Here is a 14,571-nt window from a genome sequence, read left to right as displayed (position 1 = left end):
ATACGACCCAATTAGTACCTGCATCGTATTTTTTTTCGACGTATTCCCTTCCAGTACACGTGTACGTAATCCGAGTTTGTATTCGCGGAGTCCATCGCGTTTTCTCTCCTCGCGCGCATCTCGGTACACGCGATCACCCTACGAATAAAACGGTAACCGAGTTCCATCCAACAGAGAACAAACGATAAATTGTCGGAATTGGCTTTAATTCGCACCGTCATTTCGACAAATAATCTTAATTGCGGCCATTGCAAGATGTTTTCACAATTTCAATTTATTGATCGATATAACGACCGCCACCGCAGCAGATTCACCTTCGTAAATTAATTAGTAGATGTAATTCACTTCCGGTGGGTAATAACGGATTGCGAAGGTAGTTTTCTGGTTCGGCGGTGAGCGCTAAATGACAATTTACCTAAAAGCAAATTCACCGGTTATTGCGGAGAGCTGTGGAAACCTCGAGGCTAGTGGCGAACGCACACGCTGCGCCGCATTCGGTCACATCTGCCCGCGCGTCTCGTCTTTGTCCATTCGGATTTTAATCATCCGCGTATAATCTCTTTCTTTCCGTTTAATCTGCTTCGTCCAGGGAGAAATTAATGGATCGTGAACTCGGTCAGCACCACCGCTGGACGCTGACTGTGCCGTCGCACGAACCCCATCGTCTAACCGTACTAAAATGATTAAAATTTTTTTCGAACATTCGTTAACGACTTGCCAAGCAGCCTGAAGAAAATCCGAGACAAACGAGCACCGTGGAAAACAGAGTTTCGATTCCGGAGTTTCTAAGGAACGATGAAAAATGGCTGGACGTTTTGATGCATCATCGTCGAGTGTAAATCGTCCCAATTTTATACGCGCAAACATATCCTCGTAACTAATAAATCTTTCGCCCCAATTGTTTAGCTAATTCCCACGCTTCCACAAATACCAACTAAATTGTCATCGGTAAGGCAACAAACAGCGTTGTCCTTATTTTAACGGCTCCCTTTATGCTCTTTATGCGCGATTTTAGAATTAATTTGCCGGCAACGGTAGCGGTAACGGAACGTGCGTTACAAATCACGCGTAATTCGCAATAAAGCGTCGTTACACAACATTATTGTTCCGACAGGGTAGCGGGAATAATTAGCAGGCGATAGCGAGGCGTGAAGGCAATAAATTGCTCTTTTGGGGCATCGCTTTATCTCGTCGGCGACGAATGGAGAGCGCGGATTGCAAAGAAAAACTGAAAATACGAAGACGGCACAAAACCCGATCCAAGAGAATTCATATCGATTCTATTCAACGAAGAATCGACTCGATTAATTTTTCGATTTCGCCTGATTTCAGGCTCAATTGTACAGCCATGAGAGACCGTCCTTCTTGTCTCTTTTTCTGTTTCGAACGGTCATGCTGCCACCATTCTTCCCTCTCGAGCTTTCTTTCTCGTCGCGTCGCGTTGCTCCATCTCTGACCTGTTCCGCTCGAATTTCGTCTTAATGGCTACGTAACGTTCTATTTATCGCAAGATAGAAAACTGGCAGAAGTTGAACACGTTCAGTTAACCAAGTTCCGCGCGGCTCCGTGTCGACGGAAAATTACAGCTATTAATCGTAAAACTGTTTTCATTAGTCGGTTTCTTTCTTTCACGACGGTACATATTGACCGGCCAGAAAGAAAAGCGCGCACAGCAAGGCAATTCCATTCGCCAACTGGTTACTTTCATCGACAACGTCCGCGACGTTTTTCCAGCCTTCCACCCGGCTTGCACGTAAATTAGATATGTGCGCGCGCTTGTTCAATCAATTCGGTCCACGTACACAGGGGAACGTTTTCGATATTCGCTTCATCGATTGAAGTCCTGCATGAATGGCCAGTGCATTCGGTCGGTCCATTCCAACGACACAGCAACAAGATTGCTAGCCAAGAAATATTTGCGTGATTTTTTCTAGCCGGAAACCAGCATAAATACGTCGACCTGTGCGACTCGACAACACCGTGTGAGGGCAAACGATGCAAGTGGAAATAATCATGGATGAAACGGTTGCGGTCGCCCCTTTCGTTCTCCGAAAAATGAGAAAAGTAATGGTAAAGTTGTGCTCTCGTGTCTGAAATACGAACGATAAGCGGAGAAACGGACGATAACCGAGTACTCTATGTACCGAAACTCTGACGATCGTTGACTGGCAAGAAAGGAACAAAGCTCAAGGAAGACAACTATCGATTCTTGTAATGCCTAACGTTTGATTAACGAGACGCTTTTCCGCACAATTACGTCATTGCGATACGTCGACGATAGGACAGGTGGAGGAAGGTGGAGGAGGCGTTGACAGACGTCTATCGCCATGAAGGCGAACGATGGGGGGCGTTCACCCTTTTGTCGTGATCAGATAAGCCGATAACAATGGAGATAATAAAGGTAACACCAGACCGTAGAAATTATGCGACGGACTAACTAGAATAGACACCGTTCGATGTTTCTTTTTGTTCTACAATTCGGCTACTCTACAGCCTCCTTATCGTTTTACTATTTTAACACTGCCGAGTCAATGTACAGCAGAAAAATACGAAATACTACAATTTTTTATTAAAAAGACAGTGTTTACAACATACAAGATTTTAATCAATGAACGTTTAAAATAATTCCGAATTACGAGCTTCAGATCTAAGAATCGAGACTCGAATACTATAAGGCAAGTTAAACGTTTTTATCCTATAATTTAAATTCAAACCTTTCAGACGTTACTTGGACAGGAAAACAAATATCGATCACTTTTCGAACGATGTCTTTCGATTGGTAATAACTCGAATGAAAAATACAGGGAATAATATAAATTAAAGAATAATATGCAAAGCACTTACATTTTTGATCTGCTGCGGAAGTTGAATCCTCTTGAGAGAAGCACTGACTTTGAAGCATTACGCGAATATTTAGAAAAGAGATCATACATACATACATAGATATATAAAGCAAAAGGGAATGAAAAGACTATCAAACGTAGCCGTTTACTTGACAATCGGCAAACTCTGACTCGAATGTTACGAGGCCACGTATAATTATAATTCAACTTGATGATAATAAACACTGATTCTACCGACCGCGTTGCGCATAATCACACACGCCCTCTGAAAGTATGAAAAAGAGGATAAAAGTTAGTGAAAAATTTCTTTATTTTCTTTTATACTTTCATCTATGATTTTTCAATAAAATATTGAATTGTGAGTAATGAATATTGTATCATAAACTAAATGTCAATCACGCCATTTATCGCACACATCATCGATAGTTCAATAATATACATATCTTCGTACTTCTTTCTTTCTTTGTTACAATAAATTGAATCAGATTTCCATGATAATGATCGATCAACCATAACTCATCGTGACGTTCATACGATAAAGTTATATTCTGTCAAACTCGTCATCTTCGCGATCGATCGATAATCTGTGTAAAAGAATAAGAAAAATTAAGGGTAGATGTATAAAATTAAAACCAATTAGATTGAAATGAAACAATAAGCGAACTCACTGTCAATCTCCGTTTCAAAAGGCAATGATCAAGATACCGGTAATTCTAACTTCTAAATGCGCGACCAAAGAAAAAAGTATAAGAAAAATGTCAAAGACTATTTAATCACGTAATCATATTCGACAAATCATTTCATAAACGCGTATTAATTAAACAAAGTTAATAATACCGTATAAATAGTAGCAGAATATGGTATAATGAAAATCATACACAGCCGATATGCGACACTGACACGTCTTAAGTAAGGCGACACATATTATTTCCTTGACGCACCGCAGGGCGCCCCCCCCCCCCGCAACTTCCAATTTGGTCAGAAAGTTTCGATTCCCCCTCCGCTCATTTTATATGTAAAATAAATATTTTATACGTTGTAGATAGAACTTTTGTCAACGATGGAATTTACAAAGCAACCTGGTAACTATTATTATAAGAAATAAATATACAACGTTTTGGTTCTGATTGAATTTCTTCAAGAAAAAGATGATTTTCTGGGAACAATTTTTATTCCGGCAAGTGAAATCGATGAGAAAGTAGCGGAAATAATAATAAAGACGATATTATTGCAGTATAATAATTCGTGATACGCGAACGTACGTATGATGTGAATAAATTTCTCTAGTTAACTGTTCTCTTTACAGGTTCTGGGAAAATATATATCTATACATACATTACTGATCTGTTCGACTCTATCCTCAGCCAAAAGGTTCGTTACCTTCCACATTTCAGATCCTTCTAGGACATCGTTATCATCCTTATCACCATGGGCCGTACGGTACCACGAAGTCAGATTTTCGGTCTCACGTGCCATCAGTTCTAAAGAGGACACGACGCTGACACACACTTGTTATTCATTTGATTAGTTTCATCAACGCAATTATAATTTATGTATATACATACATATGTTTCAATATTTGCACATTTATCTCCCATGATTTTATAATTATTATTTACACGTTAACGAATTGCAAATATCGTTACTTGTTGTATCATCGTTATCGTTAAGAAACTGCACGTGGAATCCGCGCGTGCAAGAACCTCCGCCTCGTTGTAAGACATTCTTGAAAGTCACGGCCACCTCTGCCCACCACGGGTTAAAGGCGGCGCTAAGGTACGAAAGCTGCGAGCGTTTAAGAGTTCCAAGGACGCATAAATAGCAAGCTCGTTTGCCCGAACAAGTCCTCACTCCCGAAACTCGGTACAAGAGGAGCTGGCAAATTCCTCGTTCCATTTTCATCCCAGACAATATGCCTCTCGCGGCACGGCGAACTTTCTCGGAACATATTTTTTCGTAGAACGTCGCGGGGTTGGAGCGCGTCTTAAATCATTTGGATCTTCTCCTTCTCGTACTCGACGGAATATCTGCTCGGTTCGAGAAGCGAAACGAAAGCAGGCTCTGCGAATAAAGGAAGAGCGGAGGGAACGGAAAGAGAGGACATCGCGGTCCAGCGCGGGACGTCGGAAATGGTTGTCAGCTCAAAAGAGGATTAAAGAAGAACGGAATTTCTAGTAGTTATGCCTGCCGGACTCGCAGCCTGCCTTGAATTATGATCGCGCCCACTCCAGTCTCTATTAAAGTTATAAATTTCCAATTCAATAACATGCCGAGTATCGTCGGATACAACCACTGTTCGACCTATTCGTTTGCTTCTAGCTTCGTTTCTTTTCGCCTAGGCGTCTCCGTGTCGATCTCGAACGAGCTGTATATTCGAGTTCAACGAAATCTACGTGCGCTGCACTGGCAACGTCCGAGGCTGTATACGTATATGAACGGGCGGTCATATGTTTCGACACTTGACAAATTGTCCCAATCCGGAACTCGCCGTTAATCTATTCGTCGTTACCTCCCTGTTCGTCGGATCTCGTACGAAGATCGATATCGTCATTGGCAAACTGCCTAAGTCCGAATATGCCGGATGTGTAACCAGCGGGATTCGGTCGTCTTGCGAAATGGACCGACGACGCGATGTTCCTTTTTCTGTTATTCTTCTCGAAAGAATCGCGCGTTCTTTATGGTCAATAGCAGTGGAGTAGAGAAGCCGCTAACTCGTCCTCCGAATCACGCGTGTACGGATTATCACAGCGGATAGCCGGCCGTTCCTACTCGACTAGAAGAGATTACACGCTCCGAACTTCGACAGTTAACGCCGCGATAAATTATAGACCGTGGTGAAGATCGCGCATTGACGTACGAGCGGTTACGTCACTGTTGCCTCGCTCGCCGCTATTATCCTTTCCCGCAACACGCGACCAACATCACGAATGATGCACCGTCCAAGTTTCCAACTTTTCATCGATGAATCTTAATTCGGCTGGTGCGTTGCTCCAACTCGCGGTATCCTCGTAATTCCAACTTACCAAATATAACTATGTTGCGTTGTTCTACGATAAATGACGAACATCGGAGGGAATCAAGTTTTGAGTTGGTTTCATAGTTTCATTGTTCAACTAAGCAATGATATCCGTTAGCAAAATAAAAAAACAAAAAAAAAATAAAATAAACAAAGAGAATGAAACATTTCATCGGATCAAAATATGTCTGAAGCTGTCTAAAAATACGACGATATAACAAACAAATTGCAAATTGACGAATCTGATTCGTTGGTTGAACTTTCATTGAGCGAGTTATACACTTTCATCCGAATAATTACAATTTATTTTGCTGAATCGAAAAATACAGGAGAAGAGATTTTAATTTTCAATCAGAAGCGCAGCGAGCCTACTTTAACCTTGTGCATGCACTATCGATTTTCCTGCGGCCGGGTCACTCGGAACTGTAGCAAGCTACCCTTATAAATTTGGTGGCTAACAATGTGGCGATAAATCGTAGCTCGTGTGCTGCTATAATCTCCGGCTGATTTCCACAATTTCCCAGATGTCACTTAGAAATTCCTCGTTCGCTAAATCTACAACGTTTCAATGACACTCGTCGTTGGACCACTGTGTGGTTTCCATGTAGGTATTAACAATGTTTGTGATATTTAACTTTCTACAGTATTCCAGCCGCAAAGAAAAAAATTAGAGTACGATAACCGTGCTCTCTCTCTCTCTTTTGTAATTTAGCTAGATTCAGTAGGCATTCGAAATGGCCAGATTGCACGGCTCTTTGTTTTCGTTACGTTTGCTTTGACGATTAACGCTGTTTAACGGACGTAAAAACTGTCACAGGAATTTCAAAAGGTCCACTTATAAAAAAAAAGCCAGCAAAAAACGAAATCTTTGATTGTGCTTTGATCAAAATCGTTTCGACCTGATGAAATGGTTACGTTGCTTAACCGCGACGCGAAAAACTTGAACCTTTGAGTATTTCACCGGTGCTTACGCGTTGGGTTACATTTTTGCAAAGAGGAAGGGAAAGCCTATTTATTCCACTTTCTTCCAGTTCTCTCTGCCCTGCCTGAAAGGTCAAGAGAAACGGTCGTTTGCCGTGGACGGCGAAGGGAAAACATCGGGGAAAAAGCGAAATTGAAAAATTCACGTGGTTGCTTCACGCAGACAGTGAACACTGAACACAAACTGTCGGCTTGAAAGTGACTGGTAGCCGATCTTACTTCCCACCCGGATTCGAAGATCTTTTGAAAAATACCCGATGAAATAACCGACACAACGAAACTGAATCTACGTAGAAATTTCGTAAAAACTGTTTCGAAGCGAGTCGACCGAAAATATTCGTAAAAGCGAACCTCCGATAGTTTCCATTTTCGATAATATATTTAAAGGGCTTTAATTATATTTAGTTCCTATGTTTTAAAGACTCGACGGTGTAACAGTATATCAACTCAATTAGCGGTGTCGCAAGAAATCGGTATTTCGTTTATCGCGCGTCTCCGTTCATCGAAATTTCGAATCACGAGCAGAAGATTCGCCAGTCACGCTAATACGACTAACTGTCGCGCCCTGTGTACTTCTCCTACGTATACCCGTTGGTTACGTCATTTACGCAAAACACGCGCGGGCTCATTCCAGATTAGATGGTATATTTCAGTGCTTTTTTCCTCTCAGCCTTTGTCGTTATCTTGGTTGGATTTTCAGAGTGCTTGGCACTGCGTGCCAACATTCTTTATCTCTCATATGCACAGCACAGAGTAAACCGCTTCTGTAACATGATTCGTTTTAACTTACGTACGCCGTCCGAATTTAACCGCAAGGAAATTGAGTCGTGTTTTCAAGCTTATTTTTCCTTACTTCGTTTTCTTTATGAAACGAAAGTTTCACCGAGATAATGCATCTGCTGGAAGAAAATGCTTAACAGGATTATTCAACACCGCATCTTCGGTTATGTCTAACGAAAAGTCTTTCGTTCAGTCTTACGCACTCGATATCGCTAACACGAATGAATTTTAGTGATTTGTTTCCTCGAGAAATTGACAAACCTCCCTACAATTTACAAACTTTGATCACGGACTAACGAAGGGAAAAAGAAGCATGTTGTAATGTAACGAATCGAGAGGATTCTGAGCATCCGCCCTATCTGTTACGAGAGCGCAAAAATGAAACTGTATATCGTTCGAAACAGTCGCGCAGCTCACAGTCGTCCGACAAGCTACCGGATTACCATAATGCCAAAGCTTTTCTTCTTATCCGACACTTTTAAAGCGACAGTCGCAGGAACTCTGAGAAGATACAAAGGCCGCCGGGAGGAGGGCGGTGAATAAGAGAGAAGGGAGAAAAAAGCAGATTCGACACTTCACTTTGTAATCCATTTCTGTTTCGCCATTCTGTTCGAACCAGAGGATCGAAAGATCAACCAACATTGTGACAAAATTACCTCGCCGAAGCGATAAGGATATTTCTTGATAAATGGCGGAAGGACGTACGCTCGGGAATTCCTACCTCGGGAATATTTTGCCCATAATCCGGCTGAGATCGTTCGCGACGTCTCATCCTTCGTGTCCCTTTAGCTTTTCGTAATTTGCAAAAACTTGGTAGCAAATGCCGCGTAGTCGGTTGGCGGAAACGATCGAAAAAGTTCTCAAACATCGCGGAACACGCCCCCGTTAAGGAGACCGTGTACAAAACCATACGCGTAAAAGAGCTTCTACTTTCTTCGTTGGACGCGATTTCCTGCAACGATCGGAAAACTACGAAGGACGAATACTGGCGTGTTCGAGAATCGATATCTCGTTAACCGGCATAAAATACTCGTATACAACGAAAAAAGCAGTGAACACTTAACATTAAAACGCTTACCACCGATATTCAACGAGATTTCTCGTTTTACGTTGAACAGCTACTTATCCTTGAGGAGAGATACATTTCAAAATACGTAAAGTAGCAGGGTTTGCATTGTAAACTCGTAAATTGCACGGCGCAAAGATCTTAAAGCAAAGGACGAAGATTTTTTCCGGTCGAAGAAACGTTCTACTAGCCAGGAATCTAGTCAGTTAATTAAAAGTGGAAATGACTGTCTAGTGATTCTAGCGGGGCAAAAAATAGCCATTCCTTGATTCACCGTCGTCGTCCACGAAATTACTTAACCGAGCGAATCACTCGGCTGCCGACAGACTGAGGTTTCTTCGATCGAATTAAACAGAGGGCTATGCCATTAATTACGCCTTGCTCGTAGCGCTGTCTCGCCCCCTTCGCATCCTCCAGCTCAACTTGGCCAATGCTTCGTTTCACTGTTTCCGACATCGAGAACCTTGTATTAATATTAATATCTCAGATGGTAAACGTAACTATTAATCAGCATCGTATTAACGATAAAATATGCAATTTTATTTTCAAACAAAGACGATTAAACCGTTATAACCGAGTAACGTTAGCTACCGAAAGAAATCAGTCAGGTGACACGACTTCCTCTGTGATTATCAAACGATTGATTCAAAGCTGTGCCGCCATTAGTCCGAGTTGAACCGATTGAAACACGAAGGAGATAGGAAACGAATCGGAGAGATGTCCGTCGAAACTCTACTTAACGTAAAGTGGATTAGACGAAGGTGAGGGAAAGAAGTTAAGTCTAGCCAGCTACCAACAAACTCCTCTGTGGTAAAAATCTCGACCAACTCCTCGACTGTTGATAAAAACTGCCAACAGTTTTTTTGCGTAATTAAAAGAATAATTTTGTTTGGCATCTTCTCAAGGAAAGTCTTATCTGTATAGTTCAGTTAAATTAAACAACCGTCAGTGCACCAAACTTCACTCGGATTCTCGCAGAAATAAGGTTGCACGTGCACGAGTTTAACCGTAACTTATTGTCAGAGAATGAAATTACCACGTTAGCATGTTTCATCGGTCTTAACGAGTTTGTCTGACAGTTTCCTCAACCTTAACCTACGTTTCGGCATCTAATCCGTTCATTGCGTCAGGTCTTTTCTCCCATTGGATTTACACGTCTTTTGCGTACGATACTGGCTCGCGTTTCAGTTTCCAACGCTTATCAACCGCGTCATGACTCGTATTCGTCAAATTACAAAATTTCTGTTCACGTTTCGTTGCTTCGAAATTTAGCAGAAATTCAATCGAAATTCAATCCTCCGCTAGGAAAACGAGAGATCGCTAAACAGGCGCACCGCTGGCAGATGAAAGCTGCATAATGTTGCCTCGATGGTATATACTTGCGATTTCCGAAGGTTTCATCTTCTTCTTTTTTCGATGTTTCTGCCAGCAACGCATATCCATGATTCCAGTTACGAGTATGTCGACATTGATTTCGTTAAAACGATAGGTCTGGCTATTGATCGCGATCCTGTATGTGTATAAATGTTCTACGAGTCGAAACTGTTAACCGTTGCTTCGATTTACATAATACGGAGATTATCGCGCCAACCGTCTCAAAACGTGGTAAATTAATTACCACGCTAGACCGCGTTTTACGGTCGTTGAGATCCAAGCGATATTATGTAAGCTGCCTGTGAATACCGTGATCATTCTTATCGCGTTATCTTCGTTAATGGCTGTACAAAGAAGCGATTAACGTTTCCGAGTTCGGCAGCGATACGTTCAGGATTTTCGACAATTTCTCGTTAGCTCGACAGTCCTTCGAGATTAAAAATTTTCGAAAAGACACGAAGAAATTGCGGAAGACGTAAAATCGTGAGACGCGGCGCGGATCTCCTCGGTAGCAGACTGTAACTGAATTATATCTGACAAACTATGTTCGTCGGCGCTCGTCCTTTTAGCGAGAGAAATTAATTATTCCACTTTTCCTTCTCTTCGATCGTTAATGAGCTTCGCGTGAGTGGAGTGCGAACACTTTAAGCTGCCATAACGAGCAGTCTTCCGGCTCGCTCGGTTTTCATTCGTCCCCTTACGGTCTTGCCGCAACCCTTTCGCGCCGGCCTGTTCGCGCACGCATATATGTATGTATGTACACCACATGCCGCGAGGTAAGCCGCGCTCTTGCCACCTTCACCACCTAAGTATGTGTGGCCAAGATATTTTCCAGGCAGCTCGTTCACTTCGCTAGTTTTCTCTTTTTTTCCAACCTACCGTTTTTTCTACACCGTCCCTGGCACACGGTTTTATTCCCTGACCGACGAAAGCCCTTTTATTTCGTCCATAATTCTAGCCTCCTCGACTGCTTCACCTTTATTTATTAAATAATACGGTCGAACGTACGAGTCGAGCTCATCCTACTTGGAAATTGATCGAAACTATTACGTTTCCCACCTTCATCGACATCTTGGTTTCGTTTAAAATGTAAACTGTACGGATCGTCCGACGAATTTCACTCGTTTCAAGGGAATTTCGAACATCAATTTCGAACCTACTTTGACTGTTGAGAACGTTGAATCATATCGTCTTTAAACGAAACAAACTTAACACGGCTTGATTAAGGCTCCTCGTTAAGCGATATTTATATTTCTGTCCTTTTTTCAACAGGATTTTCGCTAGACTGGTTAAATCAAATCCATCGATTGGGTTTTTGGAAATTTATCCTTCGAGGCATTCATCGGTACGTACTCCTTTCTTTTCTTCTCTTTTTCTTTTCTTTTTCGTGTTCGAATTTACGAGAAACGCGATGAATTTGATTTCTTTTTCTATTCAAAACCAGCAGCAACCAATTGTTGAAATAGCTGCCAGCCATTAAAATGTTTTTAAACGGCCGTTTCTATCTCGTTGAAATTTTTCGTTGAAATACCGCGATTCGCGTTGACTCAGACCGAGAATCAAGGAATTACTTTCACCTTTCACTCAAATCAAATATCTGTCACGTGGATGAAACGTTAATCAAGCGATCGATTTATTTGTAACGTCGTTTGCAGTCGTGAACGCGACGAGCAAGAAGAACCGAACAAATTGCGCTATTGTCGTGGCCGAAAAGATTCATTTGCAAGAAAATAATGTGCTGCTGAACTTCTACAATGGGGCAATCGGCGATCAGAAAAGTATCTATTCGCGTGTTTGCGATATCGATGAAACGACGACAAACGTTCATCGCGAGTAAAATATGACAGGAGAAAGTGTTTTGTACGAACAATTTGTTTGATAAACACCGCTAACTGTTCGACCAATAACTAACATTTGTAATGTCAATATCTATTTATTTCCGTCAGTGATACGGTTATATGTATGTCGATCGAAGCTTTCGTCGCGCGTATCAAACAAGATTCATCTATCAGCATTTTACGTGAAACGTAGGTAAACGTGAGAAAAGATCGGTGTGCTTCTCCAACTGATTGCAAGATCATTGGTGTCGTGAGAATTATCCTCGAAAGCGAAGCTTGTCAAAGCTGCATCGAAACGTGCGTTATGTTTGAAACTGTCGTCGAATAACAACGGGAAGCTGGAACAACGGTTTCGGTAATGGAAAACGCGTCAGGACACATCGGCCGTTAATTAATCGTCAGAACGGGCGCGTTCGGACGTAAAATTCCGGGACGAAGAAGCCGTGCGAAATAAATTTACCTTTATTTTATCTGCTTAGTGTGCTGCGGGCAACGTCTGCTCGCACGCCCACCTAAATCGAATGTATCGGAATGATCGGTATACATCCGACAGCCCGATCAAACCACGGCATTCCGTCGCAGTTCAATCGCTTTTGCCTCGTCAAAGTGGATTTGAAACTCGAACCGGTCCGTGCATCCGCGTCGAACTTGTCGCTCTTTTTTCGTACGCATCCGAGCCGCGAGCTCGATTACGTCAGCTTTAATTCAGGTTCGTGCATCCAAGCCACGGCCCACTAATTCCTGCGTTCGTACCTCTGATTTTCCACTATTTTTGTTCCCCGAATAAAACGTAAAACAGGAGTAAACTCCCATCCTCTCCAACGGCAATCTCTCCCGCAAATTTCGCAACGTTTCACCATGTTTCGAATGATTTCGCCTGGAAATACACACCCGGATACATTTTCTTCCATAATTTTCCGACTTATTACAATTTCCTCTGTAATAATTTCATTTCGCAACGTTTGTCCATGGAACGCCGCACGGTACCGAACCGCCCCGCTTCCACCTTCCTCTACCTCATTGGGCCGGAGAAACGACATTAGGGGTAAATGCTATTTCGCTCAACGAGAATATCACACCGCAGACGACTCCTTGCTGCAGCGTCGTGAAAGGGTAACGATTCGTCGAGGTAGATTCGCGAGGGTAGGCGGATGAAAACGCGAAGTAAACGAACGAAACGAGTAAATAAGGAGAAGCTTCAAACACAAAGCCTTATAATTTATGGCGGTCCTTTAATATCAAGACGTTTCCCTGGCGTGCTAGAATTTCCAGCGAGCGTACTAGACGAAGCGACGATGCGATGCCATAGCGTGGGCGCAGAAGAGAGAAAGGAACGGCGGAGAATGGGTGGCGGAGCGCGCTGGGAGGCAAGGGTTGACAGAGGATGGTGCGACAATGCGCGATATACCAAAAAGAAGAATAGGGTGGAATCGAGAAAGACGGGGGGGGGCGAGAAAATCGCAAGGCGCCTAGGAATGTCTGGGTAAGCGGAAGCGAGGTTGAAGAAAGACATTGGGAAGGAGAAAGAAAGCACGTTTAAGCGAGGAATGGAAATGCCGGATTGGCGGATGCTGATGAGAGACGTTGCCGAGGCAGTCTGAAAGCGCAGCGAGAATGAACTTAGCAGCTATTCGGTCTGTGAATTTTGAAAACACTTCTTGCTTAAACCTCAGCCGCCAAGCGAAATGGTGGTGCGCGCCACTGCCGGCGAAGAACGAAGAATAACAAGGTACTTTCTCCTTTCGTTAGCTTTACATTTTCACAGGCATTTGGAGACGAAATTGCCGAGTCGAGTGAGGTGGAAGCGACCGGCACGCTCTGTGGCCCGTGTCAATGTGTTTTCCCTATTTAAATCGTTAGAACAAACAGGAACTTCTCGTTTCTACGATTAACGAGTGAAAAGGAAGAGAGAAGGAAACCTGCCACTTTCTCTGCTCTGTCGTATTTGACGAAATATGTACTTCGAGCGTTGCTCGAATGTTTCATAAATACGCTGCGTCTTAATACGGACGACGATCTCGATATAGAAGAACCGAGGCAACGCTAAAATCAAACGCGAAACGCTTTAAATTTGAATATACGACAAGAACGAGCGGCTGGGAACGGACGTAAAATGTTCAAGATCAAAACTTATCGAGACTAGATTCTTCGCATATAAAAGAGTAGGTAACGAAGGAAGATACGGATATATACGACCTATACATACCTATATATATGTATACACACTCGTGCATACAGAAAGCAGAGTACTAGTATGTTAAAACCAAGTTTACCTCGAGCACGTTCGTTGTATATGCAAATAAACGGCTCGTTGAAATACGCGAAACACGAAAGATTCGTTTCGAATGTTCTTCTCCGTATTCATATACATTCCCGGCTTTCTCTTCCTATCGTAGCTTACGAAACGCCAAGTTGCTTTAATTGCGAGAACATCTATTTTCTAAAACAACAGACAATTCTACTCGTGCCTGGAAACTTCGAATTCCGACCACTTGTCTTTCCGAGATCATCTTGGATCGTCTTTCCAAGATCACCTCGCATCATCTTTTCCAGGCCACTTCGGATTATCTTTAATGAATCAATTAGTCACGGTGTCTATACCACTAGTTGGAAATCAAGCTTGATCGCACCGATATTTAAAAGCAGTCAGGAAATTGGACGTTACAAATTGTA

General features: G+C 42.6%; 2 protein-coding genes across 3 annotated transcripts in view; one reads left to right on the top strand and one right to left on the bottom strand.

Moving 5' to 3' along the window:
* LOC139992332 (uncharacterized) overlaps positions 1 to 14,571 on the bottom strand; it is a 261,704-nt gene that overhangs the window by 58,084 nt on the left and 189,049 nt on the right. The window lies entirely within an intron of this gene.
* The window catches only part of LOC139992329 (nephrin), a 138,444-nt gene continuing 127,781 nt past the window's right edge, over positions 3,909 to 14,571 (top strand). For both annotated transcript variants that reach the window (XM_072013073.1, XM_072013076.1), the window contains exons 1-2: positions 3,909 to 4,101; positions 4,238 to 4,619. The gene's annotated coding sequence lies outside the window, so the exon portion shown is untranslated. The remainder of the gene's footprint in view (positions 4,102 to 4,237; positions 4,620 to 14,571) is intronic.

Source organism: Bombus fervidus, chromosome 11 (assembly GCF_041682495.2).
Source record: "Bombus fervidus isolate BK054 chromosome 11, iyBomFerv1, whole genome shotgun sequence".
Lineage (NCBI taxonomy): Eukaryota > Metazoa > Arthropoda > Insecta > Hymenoptera > Apidae > Bombus > Bombus fervidus.
The sequence above is the reverse complement of the archived record's forward strand: the minus strand, read 5'-3'. Positions and strand labels throughout refer to the sequence as shown.